The sequence below is a fragment of the Macrotis lagotis genome, chromosome 3 (assembly GCF_037893015.1).
Source record: "Macrotis lagotis isolate mMagLag1 chromosome 3, bilby.v1.9.chrom.fasta, whole genome shotgun sequence".
In the NCBI taxonomy this organism is placed as follows: domain Eukaryota; kingdom Metazoa; phylum Chordata; class Mammalia; order Peramelemorphia; family Peramelidae; genus Macrotis; species Macrotis lagotis.
The window spans coordinates 103,056,260-103,083,631 of NC_133660.1; the positions used below are offsets into that span (position 1 = coordinate 103,056,260).

A 27,372-nucleotide genomic window follows, 5' to 3' on the forward strand; every position below is an offset into this window, starting at 1 on the left:
TTCTACACTGTCATGATAGCAAGTCTATATAGTGTTTGAGAAGGAAATATCTATTAGCTTAACCTCAATTAGCCAAGGCAATTCAGTGACTAATTTAACTTCCCTTTGAGGAAAATGGAAAAGAAATTTTAAATTCTTGAAATAATATAGAAACTGAAAGTAGAACAATCATATTTTAATTAAATGACAAATCAACTAATGCATCATAAAAAACCCTGTATTACAAAACTTTGTTCATCAAAGGCCTGTTCAAAGATATGACTGAAGAATCATTCAGTTATTTCACACATCAGTCACAGACTGTTCTAAATTCAGAAGAAGATTCAAAGTCAAGAAATAGGTCTGAGAAGACATGGAGATTAAGGGGGAAAAAAGAAAAAAACTGAATTAGATATCCCCCCCAACCTCACACATGTATATAAATATATGCATGTATGTATATAACCACATATACATATATATACATATCTATGCATGCATATAAATACATATATACATATATATGAAAAAAAATATATATATATAATCTTAAACTTAAATGTCTGAAACTGAATTTATCTCCCCCCCAATCTCTCTCCTCTGAAATTCTCTTTTATTGTCAAGGTTACACCCATTCTCCCCATTTGCAGTTGAGGTATGATCCTCAATTTCTTAGTTTCTTTCAACTCCATATTTTATGCATTTGAAGAACCTGTCTAATTTACCTTTTAATCATCTTTTGAAAGTGTATCCTCTTCTCCTTGAACACAGTCCTCAACCTGGTATAGTCCCTTATCATCTCATATTTGATTTATTATAATATCCTATTGATTGATCGTGCTTCAAGTCTCTTCCCACTCTCCAGTTCATGTTCCACTTAACTGAAAATGACCATGACATTATGATTCAATAACCTTCGAATACTTGTGATCATCTTCAGGAATAAATATAAAATCTTGGAAATCAAAATCATTCATAACCTGACCTCATCCTACTTTCTAGTCCTCTTTCAATTTATACCATGTCCATGTACTCTGTGATATCTGGACTTCTTTTCCTCATGCAAGAGATTCCCTCTCCCAGATCTATGCATTTTCATTGATTATTGCCCATTCCTGGAACTATCTCTTTATCTCTACCTCCTGATTTCTTTTATTTGTTTTAAGTTATGACCTCATTTTCTGAAACCTATATCTCTACCACATTAATGTTAATTAGTTCCTTTATTTTTCCAGTTTATACTCTCTCTATATTGTTTGTTAATTTCTGTCACGTTATTTCCCTTATGAAACTATGAATCCTTTGAGTAAAAGAACTGTTTCTTGCCAATTTTTGTATCTTTGTTTAACATAGTCCCAGGCATAGAAACACTCTTAATAAATGCTTATTGCTGCATATTAATTGCTTGATCTTTTATGTCACTGTTGCCTGGTTCTATTTATCTAGCCAAAAACTTCTCCTGATCTCAATTCTTGCATTGCCAACTACCTTTTGGGAAACTCAAAGTATATAACTCATTGATATCTCAAGTTCTCTATGTCTAAAACAGAATACTCCTTTTTTTTCATTCCCATTTTCTCTTGAAGTTTTAATTGCCCTCCCTGGCAATCAGTATCATGATATCATTGCCATCCTTGATTCCACAATTGTACTTTGGTCATATATATTCAGTCTTGTTGTTTCTACTTTCATAAGAGCTCATAGATCAGTTCTTTTATACTCATTCATTCTATTGATGTATGCTTCAATATCTCAATCAAGTTTTTCTTCTTGCAAAAATAGCTTCCAGTCTGTTAAATGATTTTCCTGAAATATAAGATTAAGCATTTTGTAAACCTACTCAATAAACTCCAGGGGTTCCATCTACTTTCAGGATAAAATACTGATTGCTTTTTAAAAAGTATATTAAATTCTTGATACTACTTTCTTTTCCAATCTCCCTACATATTTTTCCTCTTAATGTTCTACAATGCAACAATATTCTTGCTCTTCCTTGACCATGACATTCTATCTCATGACTTTCTGACCTGTAATTGTTTATTCTCTAGGCCTTCTTTATCCTTAGTTTCCCTGTTCTCTTTAAAATGAAGATCCATTCCCGCCTATCGCAAGAAACCTTTCTTAATCCCCTTTCCAGTAACTTCTCTCTAATATTGTCTTTCATTGTCACTGTATGTAACTCACTTGCATTTTTCCACGATATTTCTCCCTTTAGAATATGAGACCATTAAGAAAAGGGACTATTTTTGCTTCTCTGTGTGTCTCCCAACACATGGCAAAAATGATTGACACATGGTAAATGCTTAATAACACATGTTAACCAATTGTATTGTTTTGTATTCTACAGTCTGTCTCATCTGACGCATCTGCTACCCTTCACATATGTTATTTCATCTCTCATCTCCATCATGTTGTAGATTATTTTCTCTGCCCAGAAGATCCCTACTCTTTCTTATATGAACTGCTTAAAATCTTTAATTTTGTTTTCAACTCAGCTAAAGAACTATCTATTTCATAAGTCCTTTCCTCAAACCTGACAATTGCTGGTGTCTACTTGCTATATTACATTGTATTCAAGTATTTATTTTTGTATTTATTTGTATATGTGTCTCCCCTACATCAACATATAACAGGGCTGTCCAAATATAGAGCCCATGGGCCACATGCATTCTGCAGTGCCATTTTATGCTGCCTGTCTGTGGGTTTTAGTTTTCATGAGGGAAAAAATAAAATAATCATTTGCATGGAATGTGTATTAAATTTTTTAATTCTATCACTAATAAATAATCTCATTGATATTAATTTTATTTAGTGGTTTTAAACAGTATTACAGATGGAATATATAGCACAGAATTTTCAATTGATCTGTGGAATGTGTTCCATCTGTATGATTCAGAATAGTCAATATGCACCTACTTTTATACTGTTCTGTTGTTGCTTCATTGTTTCCTGTTTGCTTTCATGCTTTGAGCTTTCCTCTGTCATTGATGAGCTATGTTCCCCAACTTTCTAAGACGTTACAAGTACCATGATATATTGTAGCAATTGCTAAACCTAAGATAAGACTACAAATGAATTTTTACATTAGAGTACTGTACTTTTAATTCTGTGCATGACCCTCAAATAAAATTATTTTATTGCAGCCCTAAGATAACCTAAGATTGAACAGTCCTGACATACAATATGTAATCTCTTTAAAGCAAGAATTGTTTAAGATTGATTGTTGCTGCTTTCTCAGTTTATCATATTACCTTGCTCAAAATAGTTTTTAATAAATGTTCATTGAGTAATCTATACCATATTCCATATATATCCAATTCAGTAAAGTTTCATTAATCTCTTAATTTAGAGTCAAGTCTATATAGCAACTACTGAGGGCATTAGGACATATATAAAGGCATGTATAATAGGTATTAAGGAAAGATACGGTTAGAGGAAAGATACTGATGAAATGGTCTAAAAAAATCTCAAAACTTTGTGATGAGGGGAAAGTATTAATATTGTTGTCTGACTTCATAAAAGAGTTGATCCCTAAGTTTAACCTTTGAAAGAATTGTACTCTGAGTGGAAGAAACAAGATGGAATCTTTTGTGATGGTTTGCATATTTACCTTTGTGAAGGACTTCATTGATCAGTATGAAAGAGATTGGCTCCCAAACTGAAGGTCTACAGCACCATTTTACTGACCTCATTGCGAAAGATGACAGAATACCAGCACCATGCCAGGAAACTGAATCACTTCCATTTAAACTGTCTTCAGAAAATTCAAAAAAATAACCTGGCAAGTTAAAATACCAGACACTGATATTCTTTCTCAAACTAAACTGCCAAACATTTAAACACTAATGGCCACATTCAAATGCCAAATAGACACTTGCTTAAAAGATTATTTTATGGAAAACTTGCACAAGGTAAGCATTCACATGGTAGTCAGAAAAGGCAACAAAGGTCACTCTCAGGGTCTCCCTTGAGAACTTTGTAATTCACTCTATGACTTGGAAGACTTTTCCCCAGTACTACCCAGCATGGTGTGCTCTCATCAGAGAAGATGCTGTATTTTATGAGCAAAACAGAATTTATGTTACTAGAAAGAAATATGAGATGCATAAATTTAGTTAATCCACTCCAATGCTGACATAAACTATTAATGTCTGACCAGTGATAGACCATTCCAAGCTCATATTGAATGATTAGTCATTTAGTCACATTGTGCCTTGAATAGTGATGTCATTTTGGCCCTTTTCAAGAATGAAGGAGAACAATAACCACTTAGGTAGGAAACAAACAGTTGAATTCAGTGAAAACCAGTAGTCCATTTTGACTAGATTTTAGAGTGAATCAAATATAAAGAATAATGTAAAGAGTAGGTGGTGTAAGAATGTAGTAGCAATGCCAGACAAAATGTGTTTATTTTCTTTTATTTTCTTTCCTATTCAGAAGATAAACCCTGAAATGTTTGAAAAGAATAACTAAGATGGTCTGACCTATACCTTAGGAAAATATTTTAGAGATAGATTATTAAAAGGGTAAATTAGAGAAGGACATAGTGGCAACAGGGAGGTCTCTAAGGAGATCATTACAAGAGCTGGACTGAAGAATAGTGTCAAATTGAGGACAGCAATGATGTGTGACTTTTGGTCATTAGAAATCACCAGCAAGGTAACCTTGAGCCAAGACCTATTAAAACGAGTAATAAATAAAAACTGAATAATTTTTTCAAATTATATTGATATTGAAATGGTAGTGTCTATAATCTGCTGCCTTGTAATCAAATCAATATTTTTTATTGTCTGTGTAGAAATTCACAGTATTGGGTCTATAAAAGATGAAAAGAAGGACCAGAGACTAGGAGTTATCTTGAAACATGGAATAAATTGAGAGCTTATATTAAAAATGCTTCTGTTAAATTTCTTTTTTTAGGTTTTGGCTTTTTTTTAGGTTTTTTTTTTTTTTGTAAGGCAATGGTGTTAAGTGTCTTGCCCAAGGCCACACAGCTAGGTAATTATTAAGTGTCTGAGATGGGATTTGGACCCAAGTACTCCTGACTCCAGGGCCAGTGCTTTATCCACTGTGCCACCTAGCTGCCCCATCAATTTCTTTTTTTATAATAAGTTCAGATTTTTTTGGCTGAGACCAATACAATGCATTTAACATTTTAATAATCATTTCATCTTTTGTTCACTGGTTTCACAAGCACCTATTGAGTTTTTCAGTGTGATTCATAAGTTCAAGAGAATGAGACAACTGGGCCATGAGAATGCAGTTGTTTAATCTATCTTCTGAACTGTGCCTTTGTATCTATATAATAAAATAAATAACAAAACCTTAATTTGGTGCTTTTATTGAAATTTCTCATGACTTTCAATATATGTCATGGAAAAAGACTATGTCTTTGTCTTGCCAAAAAAGATTTATCTTGAGTAAAATTCCCCCCAGAAAAAAAGTAATTTTCCCACATTTTTTGAGGAAAAAACAAAACTTTCTTGGCACCATCTCAGTAATAAACTCATCACAAATGTAATCTCTTTACCCCATTTGACCTACCTTTCTAGCTTAAAAAAAATCTCTCCTTGTTTCTTCTTCTATTTTTCTTCATTTTTGAGATTATCAAATAAAGTTATCCATTATTTTAATAACCTAGTTAATTAATTTTTTTATTTAGGAAAAGTTTGTCTAATAAAAATTTATTCATTTGTAATCATAATCTATAATCTCTGAGATGAAACATCTAGAAAGTCACTTAACTTGGCTTGTGTTATTTTACTTTTTAATGACATACATGGCAGGATGTTGTTTTTAGCATATCTAAGATTTTTTGATGGTATATAATAATTTGTTCATGGAATAACATGAAGTGTGAATTGAGCTAAAAATGTCTTGGTTTGAAGTGAAAAGTAACTGATCTAGGGTGACTATGAATTTGAGAGAAAATGACAGTTGTGAAGGATGCTGTGGATCTATAATTAATAGGCATTTGCAAATAATTGATATGGGTGTGAGAGAGTAAAATAGATGAAGAAAAAGATAACTGAGGACCCATATGACCTTATTGTCAAAATATTTTGGAAAAAGGGATTAAATTAGAAGTAATTTCAGTTTGCAGACTTTTTTTCTAAAAACATGCAGGGGAAGATGTACATTTGGATCTGTAGGGATTGTAATTCAGGGAAACAAATTGGGGCTAGATATGAGGAATTTTTGAGATGCATATACATATATGCATGTGTGTAATCATTGAATAAGTGGAAAGAGATGAGATCAAAAGGAAAATTTAAAAGGAAATGGGAAGTATGATATCTTGAGGGCATATATTTCACTATGTATAAGGAGATGGAATAAATGAGAGGGAATTTAAGATGCAGATATGGTGAGTAGAACATACAAAATGAGAATGGTTGATTGAGAGTTAAGATAGTTTTATCAGGTTAGGATTATTTTGGTGACTGAGAGTGATGGCTATTAATCAATAGAGATTAATGACTGAAAAGGTTCTAAGTTGTCACCCACTGGAGAAAAGAAAATATTTATACTTCTGAAATTTCTAGATTAAATTGATTGGAAATATAACCCATTCAACTTAATACAAATAAGCAGAATAAAGCAGACTTATGTAACCAAAGATTTTTTTAAGATGATAGAGTCTTAGGATCTTCTTGGTGAAAGATCAATTTGTCAATTGATTGTATTACATGGAACTTAAAAGGAATAAACTTGGTTTTTGGTAATGTAATTTTGGTAACTAAAAAAATAAACAGCATAGCAGTAGCAACCTCTCAAAAAAACCCTTAACCATTATAAAATGATAAAATGTATCACTTATCCTCTTCATGGTATAAATTTATTTAATAGGAACACCAGTCTGTAGAATTTGAAATTAAAGTAATTTTTTTAAAGAAAATTCTGTCATAGAATGATAACTTTAGGAAGTAACCTTAGATGTCATCTAGAACAACCCTTCCATTAATTTTATTGATGAAGTTTCCAAAGATCAAACCAGTGATAACTATTAAAGGTGAAAACTGATCCAAGTTCAGTTCTCTTCCCACTATGCCTTTATAATTGTAAATTGAAGATCATTAATTTAATAAAATTCAGCCTTTGAAACTGCATACCACTTGCTTAGTGGACTTCTTTAGTAGTCTGAAACAGGGCACTTAATATGCTTAGTCATTTGGAAATACATTGTGGTCTGAGTTCAAAACTTTAAAATGCATCTTTGTGTGTGGATTTGGTTTTAATTTGGATCTAAATCTCCTGTATAAATGGTTATGTGATCATTAAATGCTCTTTATTTTCATGAATTGCAAATAGGAAGAATGAACCAAGTTCATAGTCTGAACTTACTGAGAGTGACTATAATGAATGGCTTCAAATATTCTCAAGGGAAATATTGACTTTTTTATTCAAGCATCCATCAATCCTCATTTATATTTCATATTATGTTTACCAAGGAAAATAACTTACATTTGAAAATGTAACAGTCATTGAGGTTAAATTGTTGTTATGCTGACCACCTTTTGCTTTTAATCCCTAGTGACCTAAAAAAGTAGGTTTTCAAAAAATCATGGTCTAAATTGAATATAATAAATGGAATGCAGAATATATTACAGCACAATATTTATTGTTCTGGCAACCAAAAAAATGAGCTATGCTATCCAAGCACATAAAGGTCAATGTAACATAAAAAAAATTCAGTTATCTTGTTTTTTAAGACAATTTATATATTCTTTCTTTTTCAACATACATGAAGAAAAGTCACCTAGCAAAGCAGTTAACAACTGACATAATAAGGTTCTATAATAAGGTTTTTAGAAAACACAACTATAGTATCAAACTTTAATTCATGGTGAACAATCATTTTTGAGGTTTTTATAATGACTATTATAGCTATAGCTGTAAGTATAATGATTCATATTTGAAAAAGCACTTTACTATATTATCTCTTTTGAGCCACACAATAACCCTATTTATTAAATTATTACCATTAACCAGCACTCAGAGGGTTTAAGCAGCTTGCCCATGAGAATGTAAGTAAATATCACCATCTGGTTTTCAAATAAGATCTTGTTTTACTTACTGAAGATGGCCAACATTTTTTCACTAGTGCTGCCTCACTAGTATTTAAATGCTATTTAATTATCAGATTAAATGAGACATATATCCCTCTTCCTACAAGGAGGTTTAAATTCTATTGGTCCATGAAGTTAACAGAAAAAAAATCCCATTATAGAACGTTTATTTCAACTTCATAAATTATTTATTAAAACAAATATTTTGTTAAGCATTTACTACTATGTACAAAACATTCTAGTGGGATCAGAAAAATGAAAAATGACATAGGCCCTACCATATTACACTACACTAGACTATCAGCTCCTTAATGATGTCAGATCTATGTCATTTCATATACACAGTGCATGTAGACACACACAAAACATGTAAGACATAGAACCATATATTTTGGAGATATAAAAATGAAATCTTGAGTGTACATGCATATGTCAATACACAAATAAATACTATAGTAAGTGACATGTATGTATTTGGAAGCACACACATACAAACAAACAATATGGAAAAAATATGCATTTGCATGTATGCATGATAAGACTTGTAAGTCTGAATTCTGTAAGGGTAAAGAAGCAAAGGCATGCTTTAAAGTATTATAAGAAACTTTGAGAATAGAGAACGTTTTAAAATAGAGGCATTAGATAAGATTATATAGAAAGTAGTGCCAGAACTGGTCTTTAGAGCAAAAGAAAGACTTCAACAGAGATGAGGAAAGAAAGCATTCCACCTTGATGAGTGGGCCAAGCAAAACTGGTAACACAAACCTTAAGTTAATATCTAGCCATTTAGATGATGGCAGTGTGAAGGCAAGAATTCCCAGAAACTTCCCCCCAAAAACTCCATAAGCCATGAAATTGAATACTCTAATCAAATTCTAGAAGGATAGAACCCACAGAAAGACTGAAGGAAACACTTTCTCAATACAAGACAAATTTGTAGATCCGCAGGAAAGGTTTGTTCCACCAGAACTGGGGATCAAGAAAAAGCCACAGGGCATGCAATACAGGCCTGTCCCACAGGGAGCAAACCAGCCTTCCAGGAACATCCCATGGGGTGCCTAGAAATCTAGGGGTACCTGGGTCCATGGCAGCAGAATTGGCCAGCTAGAAAAGGACAAGAAAAAACTCTCTGAAGAAAATAACTCCTTCATTTGTAGAATGGAACTAAAAGAAACTGATGACTTTGAAAGAAATTAGGAAGCAAAAAAACCCTAAAAGAATGGAAAAACTAGAAGAAATGTGAAATCTTATTGAAATAAACAACTGATATGGAAAACAGATCTAGAAGAGAGAATTTAAAAAATTATTAGTCTACTTGAAAGTCATGATCAGGAAAAGAGCATGGGGAGAAGGGGAAATGGTAGGAAAGGGAGCGGACAAATGAATTGGAATATTTCACAAAAAAGAGTCAAGAAAAAGCTTTTGCAATGGAGTGTAATGCAGGGAGGTAAGGGAGAATGAATCAGCTTTCATTCTCATCAGAAATGACTCAGAGAGAAAAATGACATAAACACTCAATAGAGTATAGACATCTATCCTACCATAGAGGGAAAAGAAGAGGAAAGGATTGGGGGAAAGATGGTGGGAAGGGGGGGGAGTAGGTGAATGAAGAGTGGGAAGATTTTGGGAGAGGGAAGTCAGATACAATACAATTCTGAGAAGGGACAGTGTATAAGGAGAGAATAGAATAAATGGGAGTAAGAAGGAATAGAATGGAGGGTAATACAGTTAACAGTTGGAACTGTGGGGGAAAATATTGAAATAACTTCTCTGATGAACTTATAATAAAGTATGCAATCTATCTGAGAAACAGAGCCAGAAGTATCTGAATGGAGATGGGAGTATATGTTGTTTCCCCTCCCCTCTCATTTCATTTCTCTTGAGATTTCTCCATTTTGGGGGGGGAGGGGTTTTATTTTAAATTCCACCACAAGATTATTTTAATAATGTGAAAATAAATCATTAAAAATGTCTAGCAGTTTAATTAGACTAAATGGAGAATATATGAATGAAAAGTGTGAGATAAGAATGAAGAGGTAGATTGATTTCAAAATTTAAGACCCAATCTAACCTTAAATATTAGCCAAAGTATTTGATATTTTGTCAGAGGCATAATAGTAGAGTAAGGCAGGTCTTAAGCATTTATATAGCATCTGCCTTCTATGTATCAGGCATTTTACTAATAAAGTTTGTCCTTCATTTTCAAAGGAGAAACTTCAGGGAGGTGATGCATGACAAGTACGTGAATTGCATTTGTGGAGGGTGGGGGAGGCTGTGCAAAGCAACCAGTCTCACTTTCTCCTCCAGACCAATCTGGGTCCAGTGACCAGATATGGATCAGGACTACTGGAGATGGCCTTGAATGTGAACCAGGGTTAAGTAAGTCGCCCAAGATCACACAGCTACTAAGAGTCTGAGGCTGGATTTGAACTCCTGTCTTAATGACTCCAAGGCCAGTGCTCTATTCATTCTTCCACCTAACTGCCCTAGGTATTTTGCTAAGCATTTTGCAAATGTCATATTTAATCCTCACAATAAACCTAAGTGATATGTGGTTTAACCATCTCCATTTTACAGCAAAGAAATCCCTAGTTGTTATTATAGCTATTTTACTCTTGAGGAAACAGAAAAAATAACTCAAGTGATTTGATCAGTTTTACATATTCAGAAAGTAACTGAGGTCAAATAAGAACTTCTGTTCTTATGAATCCAGAACCAATGTTGAATCCATGAGGTCACCTATTTGTCTTTAGGAGAAAGTTTATTAGAGCTAGAATATGGAAGATCTTGGTTCAAATTTGTTTCTGTTACTTATTGTCTGTGTCTTAGTCCAAGAAATCATTTTTTGTCTCCATAAGAGGATTTATGAAGAAAATTAGCTCTACTCTTTTTTTTTGTCAGTAGTAAGAATATTGTAATCTTGAACTTTTTAGCCACTTTGGTGATCTGTCTATAAAATAGCTTTGCAAAAGCATGACTGTATTCACTCCCCATTTCAGGTTTATTTTGGGGTTTTTCCTTTAAATATTTCTTCCTCCTCTTTTCCAAATATCCCTAAAACAATTTTTAAAAACTTTACCATTGTGAACATTATTTTTATTATTGTTTATTCTATTGTTAAAAATAATATTAAGAAAAAGAAAAAGAAATCCCAGTTTATAAAAGATATACTTCATGGTATATTTCTGGTACTCACACCTTGTAGTAATTTATTCTTTCTCTCACTAACTTTCATCATGTTAAAGGTTTTGTTTGTTCACCCTCCCTCTCTCTCTTTATCTCAACCACCATACATTAGAATGCAAACAGAATTCAAAATTTTTATCTTAAATGTAAGAAAAATCTCCCTCCCTTTTTTTTGTAACATCATGGTTTAATATCAAGTGGCAAATCATTATCTTTTCAAAAATACATAGAACTTTACTTGACTTGTGGTGTCTGATAGAGACCTCAAATAATACAACTTAGAAAATAGCTCAATCATTCTTTAAGAATTATTCCCAGGGAGGCTAGTAGATAAAGCACCGGCCCTGGAGTCAGGAGTACCTGGGTTCAAATCCGGTCTCAGATATTTAATAATGACCTAGCTGTGTGGCCTTGGGCAAGCCACTTAACCCCATTTGCCTTGCAAAATCCTTAAAAAAAAAGAATTATTCCTATTTTTTTCTTATATCAAATAACTAATTATAAATCATATGGAAGTTTGCTGAGTAATAATAGTTTCCCTTCAACATTTGAACAAACTATTTTCAAAGCATCCAAGTGTTGCTATACTTAAGAACTTTTGGCAAACATCACCAACACCACAGAAACTCCTGATGATGAAGAAAAAGGAAAATGTTGCTTACATAAACACAATCTTTAAACATACTGAAGCCCTACATATTGAGTTTTTCACAGGATTATCATAGAATCCAAATGTAAATGAGTTCTCTGACTCATTTATCCTTAAAATCCTCTCTGAATTAATTCTGGAAGATTATTAGAAAAACAGGTTTTTCTATTTTACTACTTTTTATATTTGTCTTTATATTCTGTCTTAATAGAACATTTATAAATATTGATTATTTGCCAATTTTGTATAAGCATTGAACTAGGTGCTAGAGGCAAATACGTGAAACTATGTATGAATCAGCATATGTTTTCTTACCACTCAATAAGATTTGGGTTACCCAAAATACTATGCTTAGAAAGGAACAATCTGAGAATCTTAGAAGAGATGGTATACATCTGATTCCTTAAAAAATAGGTATAAATAAGAAATATTTCCAAATATCTGGAAATAAGAAATCAGCATTACATGACTATCTGCAAAGACTGTGAGGTTTACTAACTTTATTATGTAGGAATGCACACAAATTTTGACCATAAGTTCAAAATGAGCTAAAATAATTTCACTTAGATAAAAATAAACACCCTCAAATAGTCCTACCAATTACATGTAAAACATTTCACATTCATTTTAAAAATTAAAGTATAAATTATCTCTCTCCCTTCTGTCCCTCTGTCATCCTAGAGAAGGGAGACAAAATTGATATTGAATAAAAATGTGAAGTTTTGCAAAACACATTAGTAATGTTAGGACAGATAAAAGATTCAGTGGATGAAGCATCAGCCCTGGAATCAGTAGACCTGAATCCAAATGTGGCGTCAGACATTTTACACTTTCCCTGGATAAGTTACTAAACCCTGATGCCCTCCCATACAGGATCATCTCCAGCTGATCCATATCTGGACACTGGATCAATATGAGTCCAGTAGAAAAAGTAAGGCTAGTGATATAGCACAATGCCTTGTTCACTCAAATCCAATTCACATGCATGTCACGGCCCCACCTCCATGAATATCATGATCTTCTTCTAGAATGATATTTTATTTTTATAAATACATGTTATGAAAGCTTTTCATCATTCGTCCATATGCATATGAATGTTACAAAATTTCCTTCCACCCTACACCTTTCCTTCCCACCTCTATTCCCTCAGTGGTGAACAGTCACATTAACATTGTGCATGCATATTTGTGATAAACATGTTTACATTTTTGGTATGAGGATTTAGGATTAAGGGAAAGGGATACATAGGAGATAATTTTTATAAAATGTTCATCATATTTTGAAGGATTTTTATTTTTTATTTTTTTTTCTCTTTTTTATCCCTTTGTTTTGTTCCACTGGATGGGGATAGCCTTGTTCATAGCCAGTCTAATACAATTGTCCTAATATGGTTTTCCTGACTCTCTGAACTGCTGAGAGCAACTGCTTCCTTTAAGGTTGATCATCTCACAATGTTGCTATTGTGTAAATGTTTCTCTTGGTTCTGTTCCCTTCATTCAACATCAGACCTTGTAACTCGTTCAATGCTTCTCTAGAGTCCAACCATTTATGGTTTCTATAGGACGATAACATTCCATGGTGTTCATGTACCATAAATTGTTTAGCCATTCCCCAAATAATGGGCAAGCCCCAAATTTCCAATTCTTTTCCACTAAAAAGAGCTGCTATGAATATTTTGGAACAAGTAGGATAGAAATATTTTTGTACATATGGGTCTTTTCCCCTTTTTTATATTCTCTTTGGGAAACAGAGATAGTAGTGGTATTGCTGGACCAAAGAAAATACACAATTTTATTGCATCCTGAGCACAATTACAAATTGTTCTCCAGAAATGTTGGATGAATTCACAATTCCACCAATAATACATACATGTACCAGTTTTCTCACAATACTATCAATACTGATCACTTTTCTTTTTTATTATATTGTCTAATCTGATAGGTATGAGGCGATACCTTAGATTGTTTTAATTTGCATTTCTTTAATCAATAATGATTTAGAGCATGGTTTCATATGACTACAGATAGATTTAATTTCTTCATCTGAAAACTGTTTATATCCTTTGGACATCTGTCAGTTGGGATGATATATACTTAAAAATTTGATTCAGTTCTTTATCTTAGAAATGAGTTCTTTATCAGAAGCACTGACTGCAAAAATTTTTTCACAACTTTCTGTACCCCTTTTAATCTCAATTGTATTGGTTTTATTTGTATAAAACCTTTTTAATTTGATGTAATCAAAATTATCCATTTTGAAGTTTATAATGTTCTCTATCTCTTGTTTAGTCATAAACTACTCTCCTTTGCATAGATTTGACAAATACACTATTACTTGTTCTCCAAATTGCCTTAGGGTATCACCTTGTACATCTAATCTTACATTTTGATCTTATCTTAGCACAAGGTGTAAGATGTTAGCTTACATACAGTTTTTGCCATTCTATTTTCCATTTTTCCCCAATACTTTTGTCAAATAGAACACTATTAGCCCAAAAGCTTGAGTCTTTGGTTTTACCAGCAGTAGATTACTAGAATCATTTACTACTTTTTTGTATCTAATTTACTCCACTTATCCCCCACTCTGTTTCTTGATAACTGCTACTTTAATATAATTTTGGACAATTAAAGCTAGATCATATTCCTTTTTCCTTTTTTAAATTAATTCCATTGATGTTCTTGATCTTTTGTTCCTCCAGATTAATTTTGTTACTATTTATTTTAGCTCTAAAAATACTTTTTTTGGTATTTTGGTATATCACCAAATAAATAATTTAACTTAAGCATAATTGTCATTTTTTTTATTTATTGTTGACTCGGCCTTCCCAAGAACAATAATCAATTTTCCATTTATTTAGATCTGATTTTTTTGTGTGTGAAATGAATTTTGTAATTGCTTTCATTTAGTCTCTGAGTTTGTCTTAAAAGGTAGACTCCCAACTATGTTATGCTGTCTACAATTACTTTAAATGTAATTTCTCTTGCTATCATATTTTGGTAATATATAGAAAAGCTGATGGTTTATGTAAATTTATTTTATAACCTACAACTTTGCTAAAATTTTAATTATTTCAAGTTCCTTCAATTTATTTTTCTTCTCTTATTGGTAAAATTAATATTTCTGGATTTTTTGTTTGTTTTAGCTTTTGTAAGGCAATGGGGTTAAGTGACTTACCCAAGGCCACACAGCTAGGTAATTATTAAGTGTCTTATACCAGATTTGAACTCGGGCCCTCCAGGCTCCAGGGCCAGTGCTCTATCCACTGCACTACCTAGCTGCCCCTAAAGTTAATATTTCTAATAGAATATTGAATAACAGTGGTGATAATGGACATCTTCATTTTATCCCTGATCTTATTGGAAATGCTTCTAGCTTATTTCTATTACATATAATGCTTGCTGTTAGTTTTAGATGGATATTGCTTATGTTTTAAAAAAGAACTCTATTTCTATCATCTCTAGTGTTTTTAAGAGGAATGGGTGCTGTATTTTGTCAAAAGTTATTTCAGAGGAAGAACTTCCTGCCAAGATGGCAGAGGGGAAGACAGGCATGGTGCTAAAGTCTCCTGATTGTCCCCCATATAAAATATGAAACAAACCTCTTAATAGAAATCTGATCTACAAAACCCAGAAAGAGAAGCTAGGAGAGAACATCTACCTCAAGGTTTTTCTTCTGGTATCATGGGTGAGCCTAGGTACAGAGGGTGGACTCTGCCAGGAGCATAGAACAGGGTGAGAGCTTTAGAGCCTGACAGCAGGACTGGCCTGATTGGCCATGGCATGGGCCAACTAGGGAGCAGAGGCATTGGTTGTGGCACTGATGGTCTGGAGCTTGCCAGCAGAGCTGGAGGCTGAGTTCCAGTGCAGGAAAGTTGTAGACATCTATGCCTGGCTCCTCTGGTCTGGAGGAAATCAGAGTTCATGCCATCATTTCAACTGAAGCCTCTTCACAGAACAGATGCTATTACAGCCCACCACTACCACAGGCTCAGGTGTCAGCACTATACCACCCTCAGCCATAAATAGGAAGAGCAGTTACCTTTCCCTAGGGCAAAGCTCACCATTTCTCAAAGATAAAAGTATACAGCAGTTTCAACCACATCCTGAAGACCAAGGGAGAGGGCTTCAAATTAAGGTCACAGACACTCCAGAGAAAGCAACCAACACAACCTACTGGCCAGCCCACTTACAGTTACTAAACCCAGTGAGTAAAGCCTCTAGAGACCTCATCACCAAACCTCTGTGAACCAGACCCTCCCCAACACAAGGTCTTATGAAAATTAAAAAAGGCCAGCAGAAAGGAGGGTCCATAGAAAAATTCATAGAAGAAAAGACCCTAACTCAGGGAAACATAGAACCTCTGAGGAGAATATGATCTGGGCTCCAGCACAGAAAGATTTCCTTGAAGAAATCAAGAAGGAGTTTAAAAATAACTTGGAAAATTTGGGAGAGAAAATTATCACCCTGCAACAAGGAAACAAATCCTGGAAAATACAACTGGACAAATGCAAAAAAGAAAATAATTCTCTCAAAACCTCAGTTGAAAAAATGGAAAACTCTTTCAAAATTAGAATTGATCAATTGGAAAAGGAGTTACAAAAGGTAAATGAAGAAAATTATTCTCTAAAAAAAAGAATGTAGTCTGTGGAAACTAATGACTTCATGAGACAGCACGAGTCTGTTAAAACCTAAAAATTGAAAAAATAGAAGAAAATGTAAAATACCTCATCAGCAAAACCTCAAGAACAGATTGAGAAGGGACAACCTGAGAATTATAGGTCTTCTTGAAAACATTGGAAGGGGGAAAAAAGCATGGACTTAATGTTACAGGATTAAGTGATGGAAAACTGCCCTGAAATCATGGAACCACAAGGCAAAATAGATATTGAAAGAACACATCAATCCCCTCTGGAAAGAGATACAAAAATAGAAACTCCAAGGAATGTTGTGGTCAAAAATGCTGCAAACAGCCAAAAAGAAACAATTTCAATACCAAGGAGCCATGATAAGGATTATGCAGGACCTGGGTGCATCAACATTAAGGGATCTTAGGGACTGGAATGGGATATTCTGGATAGAAAGGGAGCTTTCTAGGAAAGAAACCACTGTCTAGCAAAGCTGAGCCTTCTCTTTCAGACATTTAACAAAATGTGAGGCTTTCAACATTTCCGGATGATTAATAACAGAGCTAAATAGAAATTGTGGACATCAAACAGGAAGCTCAAGAAACACTTGAAAAAGGTTAAAAAAAAGGTAAAGAATAAAAAAAAGCTGCTATCTAATAAGATAAAACTGGCTATATCCCTACCTGAGAGAAAGACTCTAATAACTCTCTAGAACTGTAGCTCTATTAGCCAGAAGTGATGGACACTCATGACTCTTCTGTGACTCAAAATGATTTACAAACAATACCACCTTAAAAAGGGGGACAAGTAAGGAGACAGGAGGATAAAGGAGATTGAATGGGGGTAAATTTCATTACATTAAGAGGTACAAAAGACATATTGTAAAACAGGGAAAGAAGGGAGGAGCTGAGAACCATCTGAATCTTCTTCTCATCAGACTTGGCTTAAAGTTAACTTACCCAAACACTCAAGATAAGAAACTTATCTTACCTTAAAGTATGAAAAGGGGGGAAAGGGCAAGGGGGAATGGGGACAGGGAGCAGGAGAAAAAGAGGAACTAACAGTAGGAAAGGAAGGAACAAGACAAAAAGGGAAAGGGGAAAGAAAGGGGAGGGGGTTGAAATAGGAGGGCAAACGCATTGAAGGGGGTGGTATTCAGAAACAAAATACTAGGAAATATGGATAAAGTGAAAAAGGGCAAAAATAAAAACAGAGGGAAGATAGCATGGAGGTCAATAAAGAGTTAGTAATTAATTGTAAATGCATGTGAATGGGATGAACTCTCCCTTAAAACATAAGTGAATAGCAGACTGGATTAAAAACCAGAATCCTACAATATGCTATTTACAAGAAACTCATTTGAAGTAGAGAGATACATATAAAGATAAAAGGTTGGAGCAAAGTATATTTTGCTTCTGCTGAAGTGAAAAAATCAGGGGTAACAATCTGTATCACAGACAAAGCTACTGCAAAACTAGATAGCACTAAAAGAAATAAGGAAGGAAACTCTATCCTACTAAATGGTGCCATAGACAATAAAGTGATGTCTATAAAAAAATATGTATGCTCAAAGTGGTATAGTCTCCAAATTCTTAGAGGATAAGTTGAAAGAGCTACAGGAAGACATAGACAGCAAAACTCTACTAGTAGGAGACCTCCATCTCCCTCTATTAGATTTAGATAACTCTAAATATAAAATAAACAAGAAGGAAGTTAAGGATTTAAATAGATTGTTAGAAAACTTATATATGTTAGACTTATGGAGGAAATTGAATGGGGATAGAAAAGAATATACCTTTTTTTCTGCGCTACATGGCACATACACAAAAATTGGCCATGTACTAAGGCATAAAACCCTAGTGATCAATTGCAGAAAGGCAGAAATAGTGAATACAGCTTTCTCAGATCATAATGCAATAAAAATCATATGCAATATTGGGCCAGGGAGATATAGACCCAAAATGAATTGGAAACTGAATAGCCTTATTTTAAATAATGAGTGGATCAAATAACAAATTATAGAAAGAATTAACCATTTCATCCTAGATAAATGACAATAATGAAACAACAAACCAAAACCTCTGGTATTCACTCAAGGTGGCTGTCAGGGGATACATTATATCTTTAAATGTTTACATGAACAAATTTGAGAAAGAGGACATCAATGAACTAAATGTGCAACTAAAAAATTAGAGAAAGAACAAATTAAAAACCCACAGTTAAATACCAAATTTGATTCTAAAAATTAAAGGAGAAATTAATAAAATTGAAAGCAAGAAAACTATAGAACTAATAAATAAGACCAAGAGTTGGTTTTATGAAAAAACCAATAAAATTGATAAACCTCTATTTAATTTGATTTAAAAAATGAAAGAAGAAAACCAAATTTCCTGTATCATAAATGAAAAAGGTAAACTCACCACCATTGAGGAAGAAATTAAAGTAATAATTTGGAATTATTTTGCCCAACTCTATGCCAATAAATTTGACAATCTAAATGAAATGGAAAATATTGACAAAAATATAAATTGTTTAGGTTAAGTGAAGAAGAAATTAAATACCTAAAGAACCCTATTTCAGAAAAAGTAATTTAATAAGCCATTAATGAACTCATTAAGAAAAAAAGCTCCTGGGGCAGATGGATTCCCAAATGAATTCTATCAAAAATTTAAGCAACAATTGGTTCCAATTCTATATAAATTCTTTCAAAAAATAGGTGAAGCCATAACTCTATCTAACTCTTTATATGATATCAATATGGTGCTGATACCTAAACCAGGAAGAGTTAAAACAGAGAAAGAACATTATAAACCTGTCTCCCTGATGAATATAGATTCAAAAAGCTTAAATAAAGTCTTAGTAAAATGATTATAACTAGTTATCACAAGGATAACACACTATGACCATGTAGGATTTATGCCAGGAATACAGACTTGTTTCAATATTAGGAAAACTGTTAGGTTTGTTATTCCTTAAATTATTATATTAAATTATTGAAAAATCTTTATAATAGCATCATTATACTTCTTCATTTATTTTATTCTTTACCAAATATCAAAGAATTAGTTTTTTATTTCCTCCATATCTCTCTTCATCACTTTCCAGAACAACTTTGAATTTCCCTGATTATGCTATTACTGCTCTGTAATCAGTAAACCTCCTTTCAGGAATGGATATTTAAGGGAAAAAGAGAGAGTGGTCTGCTGAAAAACAATGACCTTATTTTCTTTATGTTTTTCATTCACAAAGACCTGAGATGCTGAATGCCAAAGGAATATTTCTTCCAATTTGTTAATATCTTTGTCAAAATTTTTGAAGAATTTATACTGAAGGAGTTCATTGTCAGTCCGATGAACTGCCTCCCAGCATAATGATAAGTCTCATTATTTCCTTTTTTTTTTTGGAAAGTCCAAGCATTCTGTATACTCAAATTCATTGCCCATAAATTTCAGATAGTCTTCTCCTCCAAGTCCATGAGTAATCAAGTGACAAGTTTTGTTTTTTGTTTTTTGTTTTGCAGCATCAAGTCCTTTGAAGAATTGAAAAAAAAAAAACTCTGACACTGCTCACTCAATGGGAATTACAGTTTTCTTGGATGTAGTTCATAGTTGTCAATCAAAAACTTCAGGCAAGATAATGGGTTTAAGTGAATTGGCCAAGATCACATAGCTAGGAAATTATTAAGTGTCTAAAACTGGACTTGACCTCAGATCTTCCTGACTTCAGGGTTGGTTCTTTATCCACTGTGCCATCTAGATGCCCCTAGATGATTTTATGAAATTATATTTCATGATCAATAACTAACAAAAGAGGAGACAATACTCTCATGTTTGTAGATATTTCTCCATTCATCAACCAGAATGCCAGGGTCTTATCACCAACAAGATCATAACTCTATATATAAAATATACTTTTCTTTCAACTATTTATGAGTAATGCTTTATCTATCTCATATTTGAGTCTTCATCCTTAAATTCTTTAGCTTTCATATCAACTTATCTGGAATCACTATGGCTGATTAATAATCAAAGTCATCCACCCTGTGTAATAGGCCAACACAAAGCAGGCATTCCTGAAATATTCTTACCTATTGTTATACAATCTGGTTATGCTAAAGGAATCAAGAGGTTTAGCAGCATAAGATAAGCCAGAAAAATCTTTATCTACTAGTAGTCAAAAATATTCATGGTGATCATCTGAAATACCTTGACCCATTCCATTGTGGTGATAAAGCATAGACATTACACTATCAAAGCAGAATTCACCAAAGCCATATTCTTCTAGCTACCATCTCAAATTAGAAGGGTTATTTATTTTTGTTTGTTTATTTATTTTGGCAAGGTGATGGGTTTAAATGACTTAACTAAGGTCCCACAGCTAGGTAATTATTAAGTGTTTAAAACTGGATTTGAACTAAGGGCCTCCTAACTCCAGGGCTGGTGCTCTATCCACTGTGCAATCTAGCTGCTCCAGAAGGATTCTTAAAAGTTCCCAGCTGAAATATGCAAATAGCCTACTTTCCCAAGGATCATAATTTACACTAAGACTAGGATGAAATTATTAGGAATCTGTTCCATCAAAATTGTTTAGAATATCTTCTGAATTTTTTGATTCACAACTATGAACTATATTCAAGAAAATTGTTATTCCCATTGAGTGAGCAGTGTCAAAGCAGTGTCAATTATTTTCAGTTCATTAGGGATAAATGAATGACTTGGTGTTGCAAAAAAAATTGTCACTTGATTGCTGGATATTAGGCATATTCCTCAATAGCCATCATCTAAATGCAATTGTATCTGTTCATTATTCTTAATAGAATGTAAAGTGTTTAGATGAAGGTAGTTTTTCTTCATACAAATGAATTCCTATATAAGATTCATTGATTCTTAAACTCTGGTTTTGTGACTCAATAATGCATGAATTTAATAGTATATTCTGGGTCCCATTGTATCCAATCATAATTCACTTTAACAACTACATGATTCACATATTTTGCTCATGGTGAAATACCATACAGTATTTTTCCATTTCTACTAGTTATAACCATGTTTAATTTTGATTTATGATGCACAACTGAAGATTTATTATGTTTGGGTCAGATGTAGAGTTCCCATTTCCCATATTCAAGTTTTTTATATGAATAGGAAAATGGATTCCAACAATTAAATTTTCCAGTAAGAAAAAAGCTATTCTGTTCCTGGAATCTATTCCTTATAATACAAACCATCATCAGCACATTTTAACCTATATCAAAGTACTTGCTTTCTCAATGAGGGGAGGTGGAGGTGGAGTTGAAGGAAGAGAGAGAGAATTCAGAATTCAGAGTTTTAACTGGGGAAAAATAAAATTAAGAATAGAAAAAATAGGTAGAGACCTGCAAAGTTCCTTTTATGACACAAATAAGATTTTAATATCTAAGCCAGAATAAAACCATAGAATGAAAACTATAGATTAATTTCCTTAATTAATATCAAAGCCAAAATTTTTAATAAAATACCTGCAAGAAAATTACAGTAATATATCACAAAGACTGCACATAATGATCAGGTGAGATTTTTACATGAAATGCACACCTTATTTGCTTTTGGGAAAATTATCAGCATAATTGACTATCAAAAATAAAAACAACAAAAGTTATATGGTAATGTCAATAGATGCAGTCTTTTATAAAATGCAAACCCATACCTATTCAATAGCATAAAAACAAGTTGAATGCATCTTTATAAAAAAAAATCCATAGTATTAATCTAAAATAAAGGGCAAGCATTATGTGTAGGAGAAATAAACCTGAAATCTTTCAACTGATATGAGGAGTGAAGCAAAGATGTTATATTTTCCAAGAAATTCTAACTATAAAAATAAGTTAAAGGAAATTGAAGGAATATACACAGGCAAGGAAGAATCAAAACTATCATTCATTGACAATGATATTGAGGGTATATTAAGACACTCAACCAAAAAACTAGTTCAAAAAACAACCTTAGCAAAGTTGCAGGATACTGCTTGCCCTTTTAGAGAATTTATCAATGAGACCTTCATATTCTTCGTCTGGGTAAAGAGTTTATAGCTCCTTTGGAAGTGTCTGGCATAGGGCTTTCAGATAGTGGTCAATCTTCAGGAGACCAAATAGTCTGGAAACATCCATCAAAGCAGCTACCAAGGTTGTCCCCTTGCTGCCTGCCAGAAATTTCATCTAGCCTCTGCAACTACAAATAGCTGAGGCTCAGAGGAGTTTAGAGCAAGACCAAGGGAGTGAGGGGTAAGAAAAAGACACTCTTTGCAGTGGGTAACACCACGCTGGACTCTTCAAACTTTATGCAACTGGTCACTGACCCGACTCATCCCTCTTTCTCCTCCTTATAGAGTAGTAAGAACCTGATTGACCTGTGGACCTTAAACTTATATTTTTTTTTCCTTTCATTCCCTTGGCGTTTTTTTACCTTTTGTTTTTCCAGATGAATTTTATTAATATTTTTCTAATTTTATTTTTAAAAAAAAGCAAAACAAAACATAGTTTGGTTGGTTTGACACTGAACAGATTGTAAAAGAAAAAGATAGACCCACCCCCCTGAAAAAAGAAACTTCAGGAAAATGAAGTAAAAAAAAAGTATGCTTCAATCTGAGGTCAAACACCATCAGCTCTCTTGCTGACGATGGATAGTAGTCTTTTTCATAAGTTCTTCAGAGTTTTCTTGAGTCATAGCACTGCTGAGAAATGCTAAGTCATTCACAGCTGAGTGCCCTATTATATTGCTGTATTTGGTATATACTGTGAATTTCATATTGCATCTGTTTATCTAGGTCTTATCTGGGTTTTACTCAGAAAATCTTTAACTTATAGAAGATTGCATTGCATCAAAATCACATACACAATTTTATCAGTCATTCCTCTAAGTTTGGACATCATTTCAACTTTCAATTTCTTGCCACAAGAAAGGAGCTGCCATAAATATCCCTACAAATTTAGGTCCTTTTCCTTCTAATCTTTCATCTCTTTTGGAATAGACTTAGTAGTGTCAAAGGGTAGGAATGGATTTATAGTCTTTTGGGCATAGTCCCAAATTATCCTACAGATTGATTGGATCAATCCACAATTCCTCCTACAGGGTATCAATGTCTCATTTTCCCTATATTCCCCCCAACACTTGCATTTTCCTTTTCCTGTTTTTAAACCAATCTAAAAGGTATACTGTAAGTACCTAAGAATTGTCCTAATTTAAAGTTTAAGAATGAGTTGAACATTCTTTTTAATACAGCTATAGAAAGCATTGATAACCTCATCTGGAAACTTCATATCTTTCAGTAATTCATCAGTAAGAGAAAGATTATTATTTTTATATATATTTGACTTAGATCTCTATGTTTGAGAAATGTTACATTTATTTGTTTGTTTGTTTGTTTTAGATTTTTGCAAGGCAAATGGGGTTAAGTGGCTTGCCCAAGGCCACACAGCTAGGTAATTATTAAGTGTCTGAGGCCAGATTTGAACCCAGGTACTCATGACTCCAAGGCCGGTGCCCTATCCACTGTGCCACCTAGCCGCCCGAAATGTAACTTTTATTAGGGAAAAAAAACTTTTAATATTTTTCCAGTTACTATTACCAACTATTTTTCCCTCCATTCTATTTTCCCTATTCCCTATTAATTTGATTCTTTCTCCTTTCACCCCTATCCTTCCTTAAAAGAATTTTGCTTTTGACTACCTCCTCCCACAATCTTCCTTCAGTTCCATTACACCCATACTTTCTTCCATCCCATTCCTTACCTACTTTCCTACAGGATTAAAAATGATTTTTATACATAATTGAGTGTGTATTTTATTCCCTCTTGGAGTCAATTTCAATGAGAGTAATACTTTCTCACTCCCCCACTATTCCATTGCACTGTAAATTTTTTTTTGCCCCTTTTCTCTAAAATAATTTATTCCATTCTATTTCCCCCTTTCTTAGTGTACTCTTCTTTCACCCTTTATTTCCATTTTTATAATATATTATTTTCATATTCAACTCTGATCTGTGCCCTGTCTATATATGCTCCTTCTAACTGCCCTTATAAATGCAAAGTTGCACATGAGTTATCAGTGTTATCTTCCTTTGAAAGATGGACTATAAATAGTTCAAAATAATTAAATCCATTATAATTTTTTTTACTATTTACCTTTTACTTCTTCACTCCAGCCTCACATTAGAAGATCAAATTTTATTTCAGCTATGACCTTTTTTTCAGGGAAGTTTGAAAGTCCCCTATTTTATTATATATTCATCTTTTCTCAAGAGAGAATATGCTGTTTTGCTGGGTTGTTAATTCTTGATTGTAATCCAAGTTCTTTTGTCTTCTGGAATATCATATTTTAAGCCCTATAATCCCTTAATGTAGAAACTGTAACATCTTGTGTTATCCTGACTCTGATTTGATAATAATTGAATTGTTTCTTTTAAAATATTTTCTCCTTGACTTGGCAGTTCTGCAATTTGGCTATAATAATCCTGGATGTTTTCATTTGGGGATATCTTTCAGGGGGGGATCAGTGAATTCTTTCAGTTTTAGTTTTAATCTATAGTTCTATAATATTGAGTATACTTTTCCATGATAATTTCTTGAAACATGATGTCTAGGCTCTGTTTTTTTTATGACTTTCAAATAGTTCAACTATTATTATTTTTTTTTAATATTTATTTTAAGGCAAGATGGTTAAATGACTTGGTGTTGGTAACATAGCTAGGCAATTATTAAGTGTCTGAGGCCAGATTTGAACTCAGGTCCTTCTGACTACAAGGTTGGTGGTTTACATACTATGCCACCTAACTACCCCAGTCCAACTATTTTTAAATTCTCTCTCCTAGAACTACTTTCCATGTCAGTTATTTAGATGTTTCACATTGCCTTAAATATTTACTTCTTTTATTATTGTTTTATTGTTGCTTGTTTTCTCATAGAAGTTATTAGCTTGCATTTGCTCAATTTTAAGTTTAAAAATGTATTTTCTTTAGTGGGCGTTTGTATCTCGTTTTCCATTTGTACAATTTTACTTTGTATAACATTCTTCCCTTTATTACTGTTTTATACATATTTTATTATTTGATAAAGTCTGTTTTAAAGGTATAGCCTTTAGCATATTGATGTCTCCATTACCAAATTGTTGACGCATTTTTGATATTATTACATGACTCATTTATTTTCAAAATTTTTCCTTTTACCTCTCTTGCTTGATTTTCAAAATCCTTTTGAGCTTTTATGTGACATGAGGTCAATTCCTAGTTTTTGTAGAGATTCTGAATGCAGGAGCTTTGACATTTTTATCTTATTTTGAGTGTATTTATATTATTTTTTCATTTTATTTTTCCAATTACATGCAAAGATGATTTTCAACATTTATTCATTTGTAAGTTCCACATTTTTCAACATCCTTGAATTCTCATGACAACAATTGAGTAAAAGTTATATGTCCGGGGAGGACTTCCAGGCAAGATGGCGGAGAGAAGACAGGCACAGTAATAAAGTTGCCTGATCTTCCCTGATAAATAATATGAAACATGCCTCTTAACAAAAATCCTATCAACAAAACCCAGAAAGAAAAGCTAGGAGAAGAACATCCACTTCAGAATTTGTCTTCTGCAATCGGGGGTAAGTCCTGGTGCAGAGGGTAGATTCTGCCAGGAGCATGGGGTGGGTGAGAGGCTGGGAGCCTGTATTAGCCACGTATTAGCAGCTGGGCTGGAGCCCAGGTACCTGAGGGCCCGATAACCTGATGGACTTCATCAGCAGTGGGGCTAGAGCCTGCTAGACTGAAGGGGCTTGGGTCAGCTAGGGAGCAGAGGCATTGGTGGTGGTGCTGACCCTCTGGACCTTGCCAGCAGGGCTAGAGGGAAAGTTTCAGTCATTGATCCCTGGGCTCCTCTGGTCTGGAGGAACTCAGAGTCCTATCTCTTAAGCCTCTTCCCCAGAACAAACACAATTATGGACTGCCTTTGCTCCAGGCTGAGACCAAGCAGAAGAAACATCTCAGCTAACAATAGGGAGAGTGATCACAGGATATAGCCCACTAATGATCAAAGACAGAAGTATTTAACAGCTTCAAACAATCCCTCCAGGCCAAGGGAGAGGGCCTCAGTCAAGGTCACAGAAACTCCAAAGAAAGCAACCAGCACCCTACCCTATTCTGAAGAGCTAGAGTGACTAAAGTCTCTAGGGTCCCAAGGCCAAACATCTGTAAACCAGCCCCTACCCAACTCAAGGTCTTAGTGAAATGAAGAAAGGACAGTGGAAAGAAGGGTCCATAGAAAAATTCTTGGAAGGAAAAGACCCTAACTCAGAGAAACCTAGACTCTCTGAGGAGAATATGACCTGGTCTCCAGAAAAGAAAGATTTCCTTGAAGAAATCAGGAAGGAGTTTAAAAATCAATTGGAAAATTTAGGAAAAGAAACCCAAGAGAAGATTAACACCTTCCAAAAAGAAAACAAATCATTGGAAAATAATTGGACAAGCAAAAAGAAAATAATTTTCTCAAAACCTCAATTGGTCAAATGGAAAACTCTTTCAAAAATAGAACTGACCAATTGGAAAAGGAGTTGCAAAAGGTAAATGAAGAAAAACTCTTTTCAAAAAGAAAGAATGGAGACTGTGGAAACTTATGAATTCATGAGATAGCAAGAGCCTATTAAACAAAACAAAAAAATAGAAAAAATAGAAGAAAATGTAAAATACCACCTCAGCAAAACCAGTGACATCAAGAATAGATTGAGGAGGGGCAATCTGAGAATTTTAGATCTTACTGAAAACATTGAAGAGGAAAAAGAAACCTGGACTTAATATTACAGGATTTAGTGATGGAAAATTGCACTATCATGAACTATCAAATAAAAGA

The 27,372-nt window shown here is 33.5% G+C and overlaps 1 protein-coding gene and 1 pseudogene across 1 annotated transcript in view; one reads left to right on the forward strand and one right to left on the reverse strand.

The window, feature by feature from the left end:
• Positions 1 to 27,372, forward strand: part of FSTL5 (follistatin like 5) — a 1,020,077-nt gene that overhangs the window by 810,212 nt on the left and 182,493 nt on the right. The window lies entirely within an intron of this gene.
• Positions 19,562 to 22,700, reverse strand: LOC141517139 (1,4-alpha-glucan-branching enzyme-like; annotated as a pseudogene).